Source organism: Lissotriton helveticus, chromosome 9, assembly GCF_964261635.1.
Source record: "Lissotriton helveticus chromosome 9, aLisHel1.1, whole genome shotgun sequence".
Taxonomy (NCBI): Eukaryota; Metazoa; Chordata; class Amphibia; order Caudata; family Salamandridae; genus Lissotriton; species Lissotriton helveticus.
The window spans coordinates 1,216,526,275-1,216,541,238 of NC_136070.1; the positions used below are offsets into that span (position 1 = coordinate 1,216,526,275).

Below are 14,964 nucleotides of genomic sequence, written 5' to 3' on the forward strand. Positions count from 1 at the left end.
TGGTGCTGAGGAAAGCCCAAAGGGGAGAGTACGAAACTCATAGACCTGATCCTTCCAAAGGGACTGGAGGAATCGGCAATGCGGAGGGTAGATTGGAACTGAAAGATAAGCATCCTTGAGGTCCAAACGTACCAACCAGTCGTTCTGAAGCAGAAGGTCTCTCAGTAGATGGATGCCCTCCATCTTGAAATGTCGGTAAATTAACCATTCGTTGAAGGATCGAAGGTTGATTACAGGTCTGAATCCTTTGTCTTTCTTCTCGACCAGAAAGATGTTGCTGATAAAACCGTTTGGATGTAGATAAGAGGGAATGACGGCGCCTTTTAGAAGCATACCCTGAACCTCTAAGTCTATGAGCTCCTGTTCTGCGGTTGAAAAAACGAAAGGACGAGGTCGAGAGAGTTAAACGGGGGAACCGTAAAACTCTATGTGAAACCCCTGAACAGTCTCCAGAACCCATGAATCTGATGTTAGAGCAGACCAGGCTTGAAGAAACAAAGCAATCCTTCCCCCCAGACGTACCGGAGAGAGGATGGAAACGCTTACCGGTGAATCCTTTGGAGTTGGATTGATTTCCTCCGCGTCCTCTGCCCTGGCCTCTGCCTCCACGGGATGGGTAGAAGGAACCCTGCCTTCCGTCGTTCCACCCATTGTTCCTTCGGGCTTGACCCTTATTGGAGCCTTGCTGGAATTGGCGGCCGGAAGAGCGACCCCTGCCTCTGCCGGCCCCGCCAAAAACCTTCTTTGCAAAAATCTTTTTCATAGAGGCCTGCGCCTTATCTAAAGCAGAAAATATTGCCACAAACTTCCCTAGTTCCTTTACGAAAGGGTCTCCAAACAAGGTACCTTGTGCCACTGAACCTGCCTCCGACGAAGACAATTCGCCAAGTTTGGGGTCTATTTTAAGTAAGAGAGAACGGCGACGTTCCGCAGAAAGAGCACAGTTGGCGTTACCCAAAAGGCACATTGCCCGCTGCGCCCAACCCGCTACGTCATCAACAGAAAGAGGCATACCGGTCTCCTTGGAACGCCGAGCAAGCTCAATAATCTTTGTAAGAGGACCTACAACGTCTAATATTTTGTCTTGACATGCCTTCCAGGACCTGTCAATCCCTTTCTTAGGGTCCTTAATGTACTTAGCAAAAAACGTGCATAATTTAGGATCTATCTCAGGAGTTACCGCCACTCTATTAGGGAGAGAAGGTCACGGGCACTCCGAGCATAGACGTAATCGCACGTCCTGAGAGAGGGGTTGGCGAAGTTTAGCGGCTACATATTCCGCAGTAGACTTCTCTGGAATCCATTCAGTAGAACGGGGTCTGAAAATAGTGGTAGGATCAAACATATCTGGTGGAACCGGCTCACCATCGCCAAAATCTGATATACTGGACTTAGGGCGCCAAGACCTGCCAACATCCGTCATGTCCTCAGAGGACTCATCTTCATCATCATCAATGTAGCCATCTTCGTCATCATCACCCTCTAGGGGAAACCCTTCCTCCGGGTCAAGGTCCTGGGTGGCATCACCACCAATATCTCCGGGTGAGTCGTCCCCCCGGTAGGGTGCGCTTCTTAGCGTGCGCGCACTCTTGTGGAATACCTCAGCGAGTTTGCTGAAGCCTTCCAGGTGCCCCGCGTCACGCTTCTTGGCCGTGCGTGGTGGCACCGAGTGAACACCACTAGGCCCAGCCCCACTGTCCCCCAAAATGCCAGAGCCAGATTTAAATACGTGGGCAGACAGTTTATTGACACTGTCCTGCAGAGGTGCCAGCGCCTGGGCAATTGCCGTAGAGAGGAGCCTGTCCACCTCTGCAGGAGGGCGCAATAGGGGCTGTTGCGGCAGTTCAATATTAATAGCCACATTATCATGGTCCTGACTAGTCTGCATTTCCGCAGAGGAATGGGCACCCATACAGTAAAACACCCCAAACTAATTAATAGGGGGGTTCCCCAAAACAGGTACCCACAAAGGCAGCACAAGAACAAACAATGAATAAAATCTGCCAATATATGTGTCTGAAACTTAGGAATTTCTCTTTCCAACAAAGAAATCCAGTCACAATATTTAAAACCTGCCACTCATAAGAAGCGTCAGTGTGGGGAACGAGGCACAATGATAGAAATGAAGCGTCAAGCCTCTGCGTGTGTTCACCACCAGCGCGCCAAAGCGCTGTGGAGAAAAAACGGTCAGCGTCTGAAGCCCACAGACCGCGCACGTGCGCTACTAAGACGCTCGGGCTTGAAGCCTACCGCGTCGCAAAACACATAGATAAAGAGCCTGCGAAGCAGGAAAACAGTCTTAATAACAAGTTAAACCAAAAGGCAAGCTGTCAACAATGAATAAACCCAAACTGCCACGCCACAAGTTTAAGTGAAGAAAAAACGGGGACTTAACTTGACGCGGCAGCAATGGAGAAAGAGGAAGGACTAACGGCGTGGGATGCCTTTATGCTGTTGCATGGACTACTATTGGCTATTGTGTTGCCATGACTACCGCTAAGCATGTTGGACAGGGTAGTTCATGGTTGTTGTTTTTTTCACTTTAACTTGCTGTCCAATAAAATGGAGAAAGGACTAGCATAATCCCCGCTTCCTGACATAGAATTTACAGAAAATATGCTTTCAGTTTATTTTATAGATCCCCTTCCAAACCACTGTGGGAAAAGTATGAGATGATAATTTTCTTTCAAACATGATTCATGATATCCCAGCAGAAGGCTTTTTCACATGGTAAAATCACCTTAGAACACACCACAATTTCTAAAATGAGTATGGTACTATCAGCAAATGATTTATAATGTAGCTAAAGTCCTAAAACCTATTAACTGCACTGCTTTTTAATGAGGTGCTATCATGTATATTGGTCCCAAGATGGCTGCCAACACTTCTTGGATGAAGTGCTGACAGCCAATCAGATCTCACGATGAGATGTGTGGTTAGGCTCCGCCCAGATATATAATTTTTTACAAATTTGATTTTCTCAGGAACTACTGGAGGGATTACACCATTTAACCAAAAGGGCGATCTGCGTACCAGACCCTACCATTTTCCCAAATTTGGTGTAATTCCGTTCAGCGGTTCGGGCTGTAGCCGTGTCTAATCGTTCTATGGAAAATAACATGGGGAAAACACGTTTTGGGACCCCCTTTTTTCTCAGCCCCCACTTGACATATCCCCCCAAAACTTTCAGGGAAGGAGCAGAGCAGAGCGGGCCATCTTCTTTGAGAAATTCGTGAAGATTCATCAACCAGCGGTGTAAGTTCTTTACGTGTCGCTCCATATTGCTGTGCTAAAGGAGTATTTTTGAGATGGATCACCCCTTGAAAGAGTTTTGAAAATTTTACAGGTTACTTTTGGAGCATTAACCTTTTTTTTGCCCTTCTGGAAAAGTACACAACTGCCAAATTAGATCTTCTTTCTTCTTCTTTGGAGTTTCTTTAGGAATTAAATATTCTTCTGAAGAATGGCTGGAAGATGAGTCCATTGCTGATATTATGGTAAACTTCGTTCTATTTGACAAGATTCTCAGAAGAGAGGTTTCTTTTTAGAAAGTCAAAGTAGAATTTTTAATATGGGACGGAAGTTTCAGCAGTTGGAATAGGAAGTGTTATGAACCAATGAAATTTCTTCTTTTAAAGTCACATGGCTTTGCGTATGGTTACGCTGTTATTACGGTGTTCTTAGGATGCGAGTACGCATCACTTTTCAGCGCGATTGGTGTAATTGCTTTTAAAAGTAATGTAGGATTATTGGAACTTTAAAAAAAATGTTTTCATAATTATCCTAGATAATGTGTTCTGTTAGTATGTTCAATAAATACATAAATATATGTTTTTAAACAATTAAAAACATTTGCGTCTTTGCGTATGGGGCGCCGTACATGACGTCACACGGAAGCTTTTATGCGACGCGTAACGTGAAAGCGTATTCGTAGCGTGTGGTGAGAATGATTAGCAGTACAAACTATGGTGCGATCACTCTCTCACTGTCAAATCAGAGCACAGGGCGCGCTATGAGAATGGTTAGAAGTGGTCACTCATTGGAAATCCGATTCAGCTGTGTGGTTTATCCACGGTATCATATCGTTACTTTTTAGCCTGTTCAAGTTTGAGGTTTGCGTGTAATACTATGGTATAGGCAGATATGGATGTTTAGGCAGCGCTTATCTCCATTAAGCTTGGTTATTATCATTTACATATAGGTGTCTGAGGGAGGGAAAAGAAGTCTATGGAATGATCCTCCTGAGATGTCATCAGTGATGTCATGAGTGAAGTCACTGACCATGTCATGAGTGATGTAATATGTGACGTCATCAGCAGTGCATTGCGGGCGACCGAGTTATAGTTAGCTGAAGTAACTATAACGGGGGAATTTCAAAGGTTTTGTATGAGTGAAATGCCCAGCTAACTATAACATGCGAGAAACCTATTGGTTTTTCAGTGAATTTCTACGTCTTTTTTAATGCTAATTCCTAACTATAACGTGCCTGAAACCTATGTTTTTTTCAGTGAATATATATATATATATATGTATATATATATATGTGTGTGTGTGTGTGTGTATATAAATATATATGTGTGTGTGTGTATATATATATATATATATATATATATATATATATATAAAATTTTGACTGACATACAAAAGTGCAGTAGTATTAGCATGTCAATTTTTGTATGCTGCAGCATTCTGTCACTAGGTGTCTAGGGCAATGGATTTTTGGGAAGGGAAGTGGCATTTCTCCTCATCTTTTAATTCTCTACAGTACATATATGGCTTAGCAGGCTACCTGACTTCACAATTATTCTCTGTTTTTGTGAGGGTCTCAATTTTGCCCTCAAACACTAGCCTGTGTTTATTAGTGTCTGCTCAAATAGTAAATGCTATTATAGGAAATGGCATCCTTATTGGTAACGCAAGCATGGATAGGTCAGAGTGTTTTTTTGGCCCTTGTTTTAAGTTGGTTCATTGAGGTTTTCCTTATTTTGAATTACTGTGTATTGAGTATCGCTGCTTCTCCAATTTCGTCGTGGGGAATGAAACATTGGTACAGAAGGTGGTTGTTTCTTTAACAAACTTTTTACATATTTATTTCTGAAAGCATGATTAATGTGTCCTTGCAAAGAAATGCTGACCAGCCTCTTGCGTACTACATTGAAAACACAAAGTGCTTAATTTGATCCGGTAGTTTCATGTGGATCCCACCAGCACATACTTTTCCTCATCAGACGTTGACTCACAACAAGAGAGAAAAACAAATGTGGAGTAAAGTAGGAAGCAGAGAAAGACAGGTAAACAATGACAAAAGGAGAAAGCAGGGATGAAATAAAGGGATAGGGAGTGTATGGTGGGGGAACAAAGAAGCATGAAGTAAAATCCAGACCCTAGGCCCTACCCTTGTGTGGTATAGGTGCTAAAATATACTCTGTAGCGTCATTGCAAGTATTGATGGACCACTTTTTAAAAGAGGTTACCCGAATCTGTGGATCTGTCCTATTCTGGAAACAGAAACTCCTCAGCTATGCTAATCTCAGCTCTCCTGCTAGCAGCCTCATTGTTCGACCAGTTCCAAATATAAACCCTCCAAAAGCTACAGAGCACCCCAAGGCACGCTTGACCCAACAGTCCGCTCAAAAGAAGGAGGATGACGCTTCCCTACAGACTCCTGCATCCCATGGTCACAAAGGTGAAGATGCAGATGGCAACGCAGTGATGATACCCATTATGACAACTATGTTCTACCAGAATAGTGATCGCTTTAAGCAGCGATAAATTATTTCTAAATATTATGCAAAAAAAATGCTTGCATACAGGCAACAGTTTTGTTACCTTTTTATAGTGATAAAAATGGACACAACGCACAGTAGCATAGCGACATAAAATGTTTACACTTTCCAGTTTTAAAAGGCAGCCTAGCATAGAATGCAATCATTAAGCAGGCAAGGACCTCCACAGTTCTAGCATGCAGCACAGTAAGAGTGTTTCCGTTCTTTTTTGCCAGCTCTGTAAATATTATCTGAGAACATTCATCTGTTGCTGCATACATTTCTTTTGTGTCCATTTTCTTTACTTTCCATCTTTTACGCTTTTACTGAACACTTAAATGCTTAATCATTTCCTAAAAGCTTGATGTTCAATTTCCACTCTTTTTCTCTCCTATTTTATTTCTGTCACCAGAGACCCAGATTTGCCTTAAGGAAATTGTTCAGAGTTGATCTTCTCAGGGACAGCATAGCGTTTGGACTTGTTTTCTGAGGACAAATACCTTTTTCATCTAGTATCCAGGGCCTGAGCAGCGAAAGGGCTATGATATAGTATGCTTCTACATAGGTCCTTTCTCAGCCTGTCTTATACTTCAAACATATCCCTCAGGGTGTTTCGCTCCCTTTTGTGAGCCTATTGACATTGAAACACACATGAGAGGGAGTTCTGAACAGATACAGAGGATATCAGAAGGAGTTTATCAGTGGAGATTATTGAAGATGGAGGGTCATGGGGTAACCGTACAAGCATTAGAGATCATAAAAGTGAAGCAGGGTATATTAGCAAACTTTTGTACATGACTACACAATATGAACGTTCATCAAGAACATCGTAAAACACATAAAGAGAATGATTACCAGTAGCAATCCGTGTACTTCAGGCATCATTTGGCAAGAAAATGAAGCAAGACTCCTAAATATGGACGAGATGTCCTGCATTTAACACAGATCGACAATAAAGAATTTAAAATTCCCTGCAGTGATGAAGCTCAAAAAGTCACACTTTATCTGGTGACTAGCAGCCCGTCCCGACATTGTTCAGGTATGAAATAGAATGTGTGTATTTGGCAAGGGCAATTTATTTTAAAATCTCGCGTTAAACAACATTTTTTCTTTCACTAGAATAGGGCCGGAGAAGGCCCAGCTGCAGCCCTGGTTGATGTTAGCAGGCACGTGTAATTGGTGTACTGATCCGCCGCCTGAGCCCGGCTACAGCCCTGGTTGATGTTAGCAGGCGCGTGTAATGTCGTTGAATGAGAGAGTTGTCAGCCGCGGGTAAATCTGTTTAATGAGAGAGTTGAGTGACAGGGAGTAGGAGAGGCTGCAGTAATTGTCCCCGCAGACACGCTCATTTGCGTGTTCCCCCGCTTGAGGCCCAGATGCAGGCCTATTTGATGTTAGCAGGCGTGTGTTCCCCCGCTTGAGGCCCAGCTGCAGCCCTGGTTGATGTTATCAGGCGCGTGTAATTAGTGTACTGATCCGCCGCCTGAGCCCCTTCTAGAGCCCTGGTTGATGGTAGCAGGCGCGTGTAATTTCGTTGAATGATAGAGTTTAGTAACAGCGCGCAGGAGAGGCTGCAGTAACGTTACTTACCAGGCCTCCAGGTGAACGCGTTTGTCATGCCCCCAGCACAAGGCCACAGCAGACGATCTTCTGATTAATGTACGACCCACATGGCATGAAGGGCGGAATGTAGCACACGTCCCCAGCGTTTCTCAGGCCCACAGCGTGCCCCTTGATGCGGCGCAATTGCATTCACATGGCATGAAGGCCGGACACACGCCCCCAGTGTTTCTCACGCCCCCAGCGTGCCCCTTGATGCTGCTCAGCAACGTAATTGGCGCTTGTATGTACGACTCACATGGCATGAAGGGCAGACACACGCCCCCAGCGTTTGTCACGAACCCCAGCTTTTGTCACGCCCCCAGCACACGCCCACAGCACAATGCAGACACGCCCACAAGGGACTACTTTGCTGGCACGGTTCTTTTACCTTTTAAATGTATAGAGGAGTTGGCCTAACGGCTAAGGCGCTCGACCTCGGACCTGGGGATCTGGGTTCGAGTCTTGGTAATTAGGCCAAACATCCTGTGATTCTGGGCAAATCACTTAATCTCCCCATGCCTAACAAAAATGAATGTGTGTCCTCATGTAACATAACTGGTGCTATCTAAAGCGTTTTGATACCCGATTCAGTTCGGGTCAAGTTCACGCTATATAAAACTCTGCAAAAAAAGAATATATATATATGGTGGCCGTCTGCATAGCCTATGTCTTTTTGCTGCAACTGCCCTTTCCAACGCTGTATTGGCTGTTGTGATTGGTGCTGTGGTTACTGAGATTACCTGCCTCAAAGGTTTGGGCTCTCTCTTTATAATATTAGTATGGATATGGATGGATAGCAGCCCGTCCCAACGTTATTCGGGTATGAAATAGAATGTGTGTAATGTGTGTATTTGGCAAGGGCAATTTATTTTAAAATCTCGCGGTAGACAAAAAATTTTGTTTCATTAGAATAGGGACGGAGAAGGCCCAGCTGCAGCACTGGTTGATGTTAGCAGGCGCGTGTAATTGGTGTAGTGATCTGCCGCCTGAGCCCCGCTACAGCCCTGGTTGATGTTAGCAGGCGCGTGTAATGACGTTGAATGGGAGTTATCAGCCGCGGGTAAATCCGTTTAATGAGAGAGTTGAGTGACAGCGAGTAGGAGAGGCTGCAGTAATTGTCCCCGCAGACACGCTCATTTGCGTGTTCCCCCGCATGAGGCCCAGATGCAGGCCTGTTTGATGTTAGCAGGTGCGTGTTCCCCGCTTGAGACCCAGCTGCAGCCCTGGTTGATGTTATTGCCTTGCGTGTAATTAGTGTACTGATCCGCCGCCTGAGCCCGGCTAGAGCCCTGGTTGATGGTATCAGGCGCGTGTAATTTCGTTGAATGTGAGAGTTCAGTAACAGTGCGCAGGAAAGGCTGCAATAACGTTACTTACCAGGCCTCCAGGTGAACGCGTTTGTCACGCCCCAGCACACGGCCACAGCAGACGATCTTCTGATTAATGTACGACCCACATGGCATGAAGGGCAGAATGTAGCACACGCCCCCAGCGTGCCCATTGATGCGGTGCAATTGCGTTCACATGGCATGAAGGCTGGACACACGCCCCCAGCGTTTCTCACGCCCCCAGCGTGTCACACCCCCAGCGTGCCCCTTGATGCTGCACAGCAACGTAATTGGCGCTTGTATGTACGGCTCACATGGCATGAAGGGCGGACACACGCCCCCAGCATTTGTCACGCCCCCAGCACACGCCCACAGCCCACGATGTGATGGCCGTACCACACGCCCCCACCGTTAGTCACACCCCCAGCCCACACCCACAGCACAACGCAGACACGCCCACAAGGGACTACTTTGCTGGCACGGTTCTTTTACCTTTTAAATGTATGGAGGAGTTGGCCTAACGGCTAAGGCGCTCCACCTCGGACCTGGGGATCTGGGTTCGAGTCTTCGTAACGACGCCAAACATCCTGTGATTCTGGGCAAATCACTTAATCTCCCTGTGCCTAACAAAAATGAATGTGTCTCCTCATGTAACGTAACTGGTGCTATGTAAAGTGCTCTGATACCTGATTCAGTTCGGGTCAAGTTCGCGCTATACAAAACTCTACAAAAAAAATATATATGTATATATATATGGTGGCCGTCTGCATAGCCTATGTCCTTCTGCTGCAATTGCCCTTTCCAACGCTGTATTGGGTGTTGTGATTGGTGCTGTGGTTACTGAGATTACCCGCCTCAAAGGTTTGGGCTCTCTCTTTATAAAATTAGTATGGATGGATGGATAGCAGCCCGTCCCGACGTTGTTCGGGTATGAAATAGAATGTGTGTATTTGGCAAGGGCAATTTATTTTAAAATCTCGCGGTAGACAACATTTTTTGTTTCATTAGAATAGGGACGGAGAAGGCCCAGCTGCAGCCCTGGTTGATGTTAGCAGACGCGTGTAATTGGTGTAGTGATCCGCCGCCTGAGCCCGGCTACAGCCCTGGTTGATGTTAGCAGGCGCGTGTAATTGGTGTAGTGATCCGCCGCCTGAGCCCGGCTACAGCCCTGGTTGATGTTAGCAGGCGCGTGTAATGTCGTTGAATGAGGGAGTTATCAGCCGCGGGTAAATCCGTTTAATGAGAGAGTTGAGGGACAGCGAGTAGGAGAGGCTGCAGTAATTGTCCCCGCAGATACGCTCATTTGCGTGTTCCCCCGCTTGAGACCCGGATGCAGGCCTGTTTGATGTTAGCAAGCACGTGTTCCCCCGCTTGAGGCCCAGCTGCAGCCCTGGTTGATGTTATCACGCACGTGTAATTAGTGTACTGATCCGCCGCCTGGGCCCGGCTAGAGCCCTGGTTGATGGTAGCAGGCGCGTGTAATTTCGTTGAATGAGAGAGTTCAGTAACAGCGCGCAGGAGAGGCTGCAGTAACGTTACTTACCAGGCCTCCAGGTGAACGTGTTTGTCACGCCCCCAGCACACTGCCACAGCAGACGATCTTCTGATTAATGTACGACCCACATGGCATGAAGGCGGAACGTAGCACACGCCCCCAGTATGCCCCTTGATGCGGCGCAATTGCGTTCACATGGCAGGAAGGCAGGACACACGCCCCCAGCGTTTCTCACGCCCCCAGCGTGCCCCTTGATGCTGCGCAGCACCGTAAATGGCGCTTGTATGTACGACTCACTAGGCATAAAGGGCGGATACACGCCCTCAGCGCTTGTCACGCCCCCAGCGTTTGTTACGCCCCCAGCACACGCCCACAGCCCACAATGTGATGGCCGTACAGCACGCCCCCAGCATTAGTCACGCCCCCAGCCCACGCCTACAGCACATTGCAGACACGCCCACAAGGGACTACTTTGCTGGCACGGTTCTTTTACCTTTTAAATGTATAGAGGAGTTGGCCTAACGGCTAAGGTGCTCGACCTCGGACCTGGGGATCTGGGTTCGAGTCTTCGTAACGACGCCAAACATCCTGTGATTCTGGGCAAATCACTTAATCTCCCTGTGCCTAACAAAAATGAATGTGTGTCCTCATGTAACGTAACTGGTGTTATGTAAAGCGCTCTGATACCTGATTCAGTTCAGGTCAAGTTCGCGCTATATAAAACTGCACAAAAAAATATATATATATATGTTGGCCGTCTGCATAGCCTATGTCCTTCTGCTGCAACTGCCCTTTCCAACGATGTATTGGGTGTTGTGATTGGTGCTGTGGTTACTGAGATTACCCGTCTCAAAGGTTTGGGCTCTCTCTTTATAATATTAGTATGGAAAAGAATGCGCATTTTTACACAGCTTATGTACCATCTTATCTGTTGAGACAACATAATTATATCTGTGATCCAAGAATTCGCATTGTCATGAGGGACACTTTGACTCAATAAAGATGATTTAGTGACCATCAGATTTCTTGTGATCCAAGGACCACATGCATCAACATAAAAAACGGTCGCAAACTGGATGATTTGCAGAATCTGCCCCTTTGCAACCGGTATTTTTGCACTTTTGTATTTTGCATTTGCATTTGTATTTTGCATTGCATTTATATTTTGAATTTGGGATGCATCATCTCAAATGCAGAAATCGCAATTTAAGGAATTGCAAAACTTGCTATTACTTAAATTGTGATTGCATTTAAGGAATCACTATTTATTTTGCGATTCCTACGTGCATAGGCAATAGCGATTCTTTAATTGCGATTCTTTAAAAATCGCAATTGTCTATTTTGATGCATGTACACCTAAATCTTTTTGTGTGTCCCATTTTCGCCCCAAGTAGAATCCTGTATGTATTAGCTAGTTATATAGCTGAAACCTGAGTGAAAGGCAACAAATCATTATACAGGATCAAAGACAGAGATACAATCAGTGAGTGAAGGGTGAGACCCGTTAGCAGAACAGAAGCATACCGTTGCTGTGCTGTGATTTAGTGCTCTTTAACGAGTTGTGTCTTCAGCTCCTTCCTTAACTGGAGCAGGATTTGGGCTGTTTTGATGGATCTGAGGATGTTGTTCAAGATCCTGGGTGGAAAGGTTCGTATGTGAATCTATGAATAGTACAAAGAGATCCACTGATACTAAAGACCATCATACATTCATTTGTTTGAATCAATACTAGTAACTCATTAAAAGGTAAAAACCAGAGATCGTGCAAATGAGACTGACATTATTGAAAGATGTCCCTGAGTATCACTTCTCTGACTCTACTCAGGACTGGACTTTGTACCCCCTATTCTTGTAGAAAACAGTAAAGATACGTAAGTGACCTACTTATCTAGGTACTAGCAGCCCGTCCCGACGTTGTCTGGGAGCAATCAGGCTTCTGGGCCCCCGCCCGCCCCGACGTTGTGTCAGGCTTCAGGGCCCCCGCCCGCCCCGACGTTGTCCGTGGGTCCCCCGGAGCACACCCGCCACTTTCAGGGCCCCCAATGAGCCGCACACGGGCCGCTTCACCTACCTCAGCCGCCGCTCCTCCCCGCCTGTCCGCCGCTCCTCACCGCTCCTCCCCGCCTGTCCGCCGCTCCTCCCCGTTTGTCCGCCGCTCCTCACCGCTCCTCCCTGCCTCTCCGCCGCTCCTCACCGCCTGTCCGCCGCTCCTCACCGCTCCTCCCCGCCTGTCCGCCGCTCCTCCCCGCGCTCATGTCCGCCGCTCATCCTCGCGCTCCTGTACGCCGCTCCTCCCCGCGCTCCTGATGTCAGCACGCACATCGCGGCCGGCGCTACTTCCAAGGGACTACTTTTTTTTTAATCGTAAATATTTTAAAGAACGTATATTTTATTTTTTTATATAGCCTATGTCCATCTGCAGACCCTGACAATTACAACGATGTATCGGGTGTTTGGATTGGCGCTGTGGTTCCCGAGTTTACCCGCCTCAAAGGTTCAAAGTTCTCTCTTTATAATAGTAGTATAGATTACAGAATGTCCTACAACTCACAATCCAGTAAACAACCAATTGTTTAAAGACTGTCCGTCACTTACTGAGTCGGCCAAAGATGGAAAATATCGGAGTAAATTTACTAAAAGTCACGGTTCTTGATGCATCTTTTCAAGCCGAACAAATGAAGGAATTTATTTTACAGAGTCAGCGATTTGTAAAGAAGGTAGGGAGGACCACAAACCTCCTTAGAATTGATCTGTTTTTGTAGAATCTGAAAAAGAATTCCTCAGCAAAGGAAGCTTGAACTTTGCCCGCACATCTTGCTGATGTGATAGCTAGCAAGGAAGTTGTGTTCTGTGTCTGGTTTTCCATATGGGCAGGATTTGTGCTAGTAGGAGTCTGGACTAGCAGTGTGTCTGTAAGGTTTTTTAAAGCAGATTCGATAGTTGAGGTATGCTGGGCCAGAGTTATATAGTGCCTTGAAAGTGTGGGTGAGGAGTTTGAATGATGCTCAATTGTAAATGGGGAGCTAGTGGAGATCCTTCAGGTGTAGTGCGATGCAAGTCTGGCATGGGAGGTTGAGAGTGATTCTGAGTTCTGAATGGTCTTCGGCCTTTTGGTGAGTTTTTCGCTGGTATAGAGTGTGTTTCTGTAGTCCAGTTTGCTTTTGACCAGGGAATGCGTGGCGGTTTTCCGTGTGCTGATTGTGAGCCACTAGAAAATCTTTCTCAGCATTGTCAGGGTATGGAAGCACGAAGCGGTGACAGGATTGACATTCGCAGTCATGTTGAGTTTGCTGTCGATTATGATCCTGTGGTTCTTGCCGTGGGTGGTGGGTGTGGGTTTTGGTCGTAGCTCTGTTGGCCACCAGGTGGAGTCCCATGGTGCTGTGCTCTTCCTGAAGATCACAATTTCAGTTTCGTTGGTGTTCAGTGTTTGACAGTTGGTCTTCATCCAGTGGGTGATTTCAGTCATCCAGGCATTGAACTTGACCAGGCATTGAACTTGATCCAGGTACTGGGTGTCTTGTCCATGAGGGGAGGGATGGAATGAGTTCTGTGTTGTTGGCATAGGAGAGGTCGAGGAGGATGAAGGCCGCCATGTCTCTTCTGTCCAGAGTCATGCGGATGTCATCCGTGGCAGTGATGAGGACAGTTTACGTACTATGGTTGGGTCTGAAACCAAACTGAGTGGTGTTGAGGAGTTGGTGGTCATTGAGGTATTCATTGAGGTGTCTGTTGATGATTGTTTCTAAGACATTGCCTGGGAAGGTAGGGAGAGCGGTCTGTAGTTGACGAGCGTTGAAGTGTCCACAGAGGGTTTCTTCAGCAATGGTAGTACAGTTGCTTGTTTCCAAGCCTCTGGGAAGGTCGAAGAAGAGGTGGAGGCATTCAGAATGGGTGTAAGCATGGCGCTGATGGGTTGCATTCCTCTGGTGTAGGCATTTTGGGGGCAGGGGTCCAATGGGGGCCCCTGAGTGGATGGACTTCATGGTGGTGGCTGTTTTTTCGGGGGGTGATGACAAGCCATGTGGTTAGCATTGGTTCTTTGGATAAGATCAGAAGGCGTTTGAGGTCCGTTGGGTCCAGGTGCGGGCTGAAGGTGCTGTAAATGGCGGGTATGACTATGGACTCATTCATATGATAAGGAATATGCTGGAAGGAGTATCAAACAGACACAAATGGTACTGACCTTCAGTAATGATTTTTCTGATAGATACCATCTTTTCCCATAGATTGCTCCCCGCCCTCCTTTCTCCTCTGCTGAGTTGGTGCCTTTCCTAATAAGTATCGAAGTATGAAAATTGTCACTCTTGTTTTATTGTCTGCTGTCATTAAGTTCCTTACATTCCTCTCTGCGCACTTTGTTTGGATCCTGGAAAAAAGTAAGGAATGAATGACAGCAGAAATGTGTCTGTCACAATTGAATTCAAATGTTAGTTCCTGGTGACTCTGGAGAGCTATTAAGGGAAAGCTTTACAGATCCGGTTCTGGCACCTGGGGATTTTCCTTCAGGTGAGCAATATCCAGGAAGATATAGTTATCAGCTGAAATATTAATACAGACGTAACTTGATTTACATGTGATTCTCCATTTTAGGAGACATCCTGTCAGGTTATACTAGGTGGAATGAATATTGCAAACCGCCCAAGGACAGTTTTATTCACAGCCTTTGTCAAGTTGGATTATTGACATTTCCTTTTTGTTGGGGTAATTTGAAAACTGACAATAGTAATTTAAAACTCATTATATCCAGGTAGCTTTATCTTAGGTAAAAAGG

General features: G+C 46.1%; 1 protein-coding gene across 2 annotated transcripts in view; it reads left to right on the top strand.

Moving 5' to 3' along the window:
* LOC144782367 (cullin-associated NEDD8-dissociated protein 1-like) overlaps window positions 1-14,964 on the top strand; it is a 205,177-nt gene that overhangs the window by 109,593 nt on the left and 80,620 nt on the right. The window lies entirely within an intron of this gene.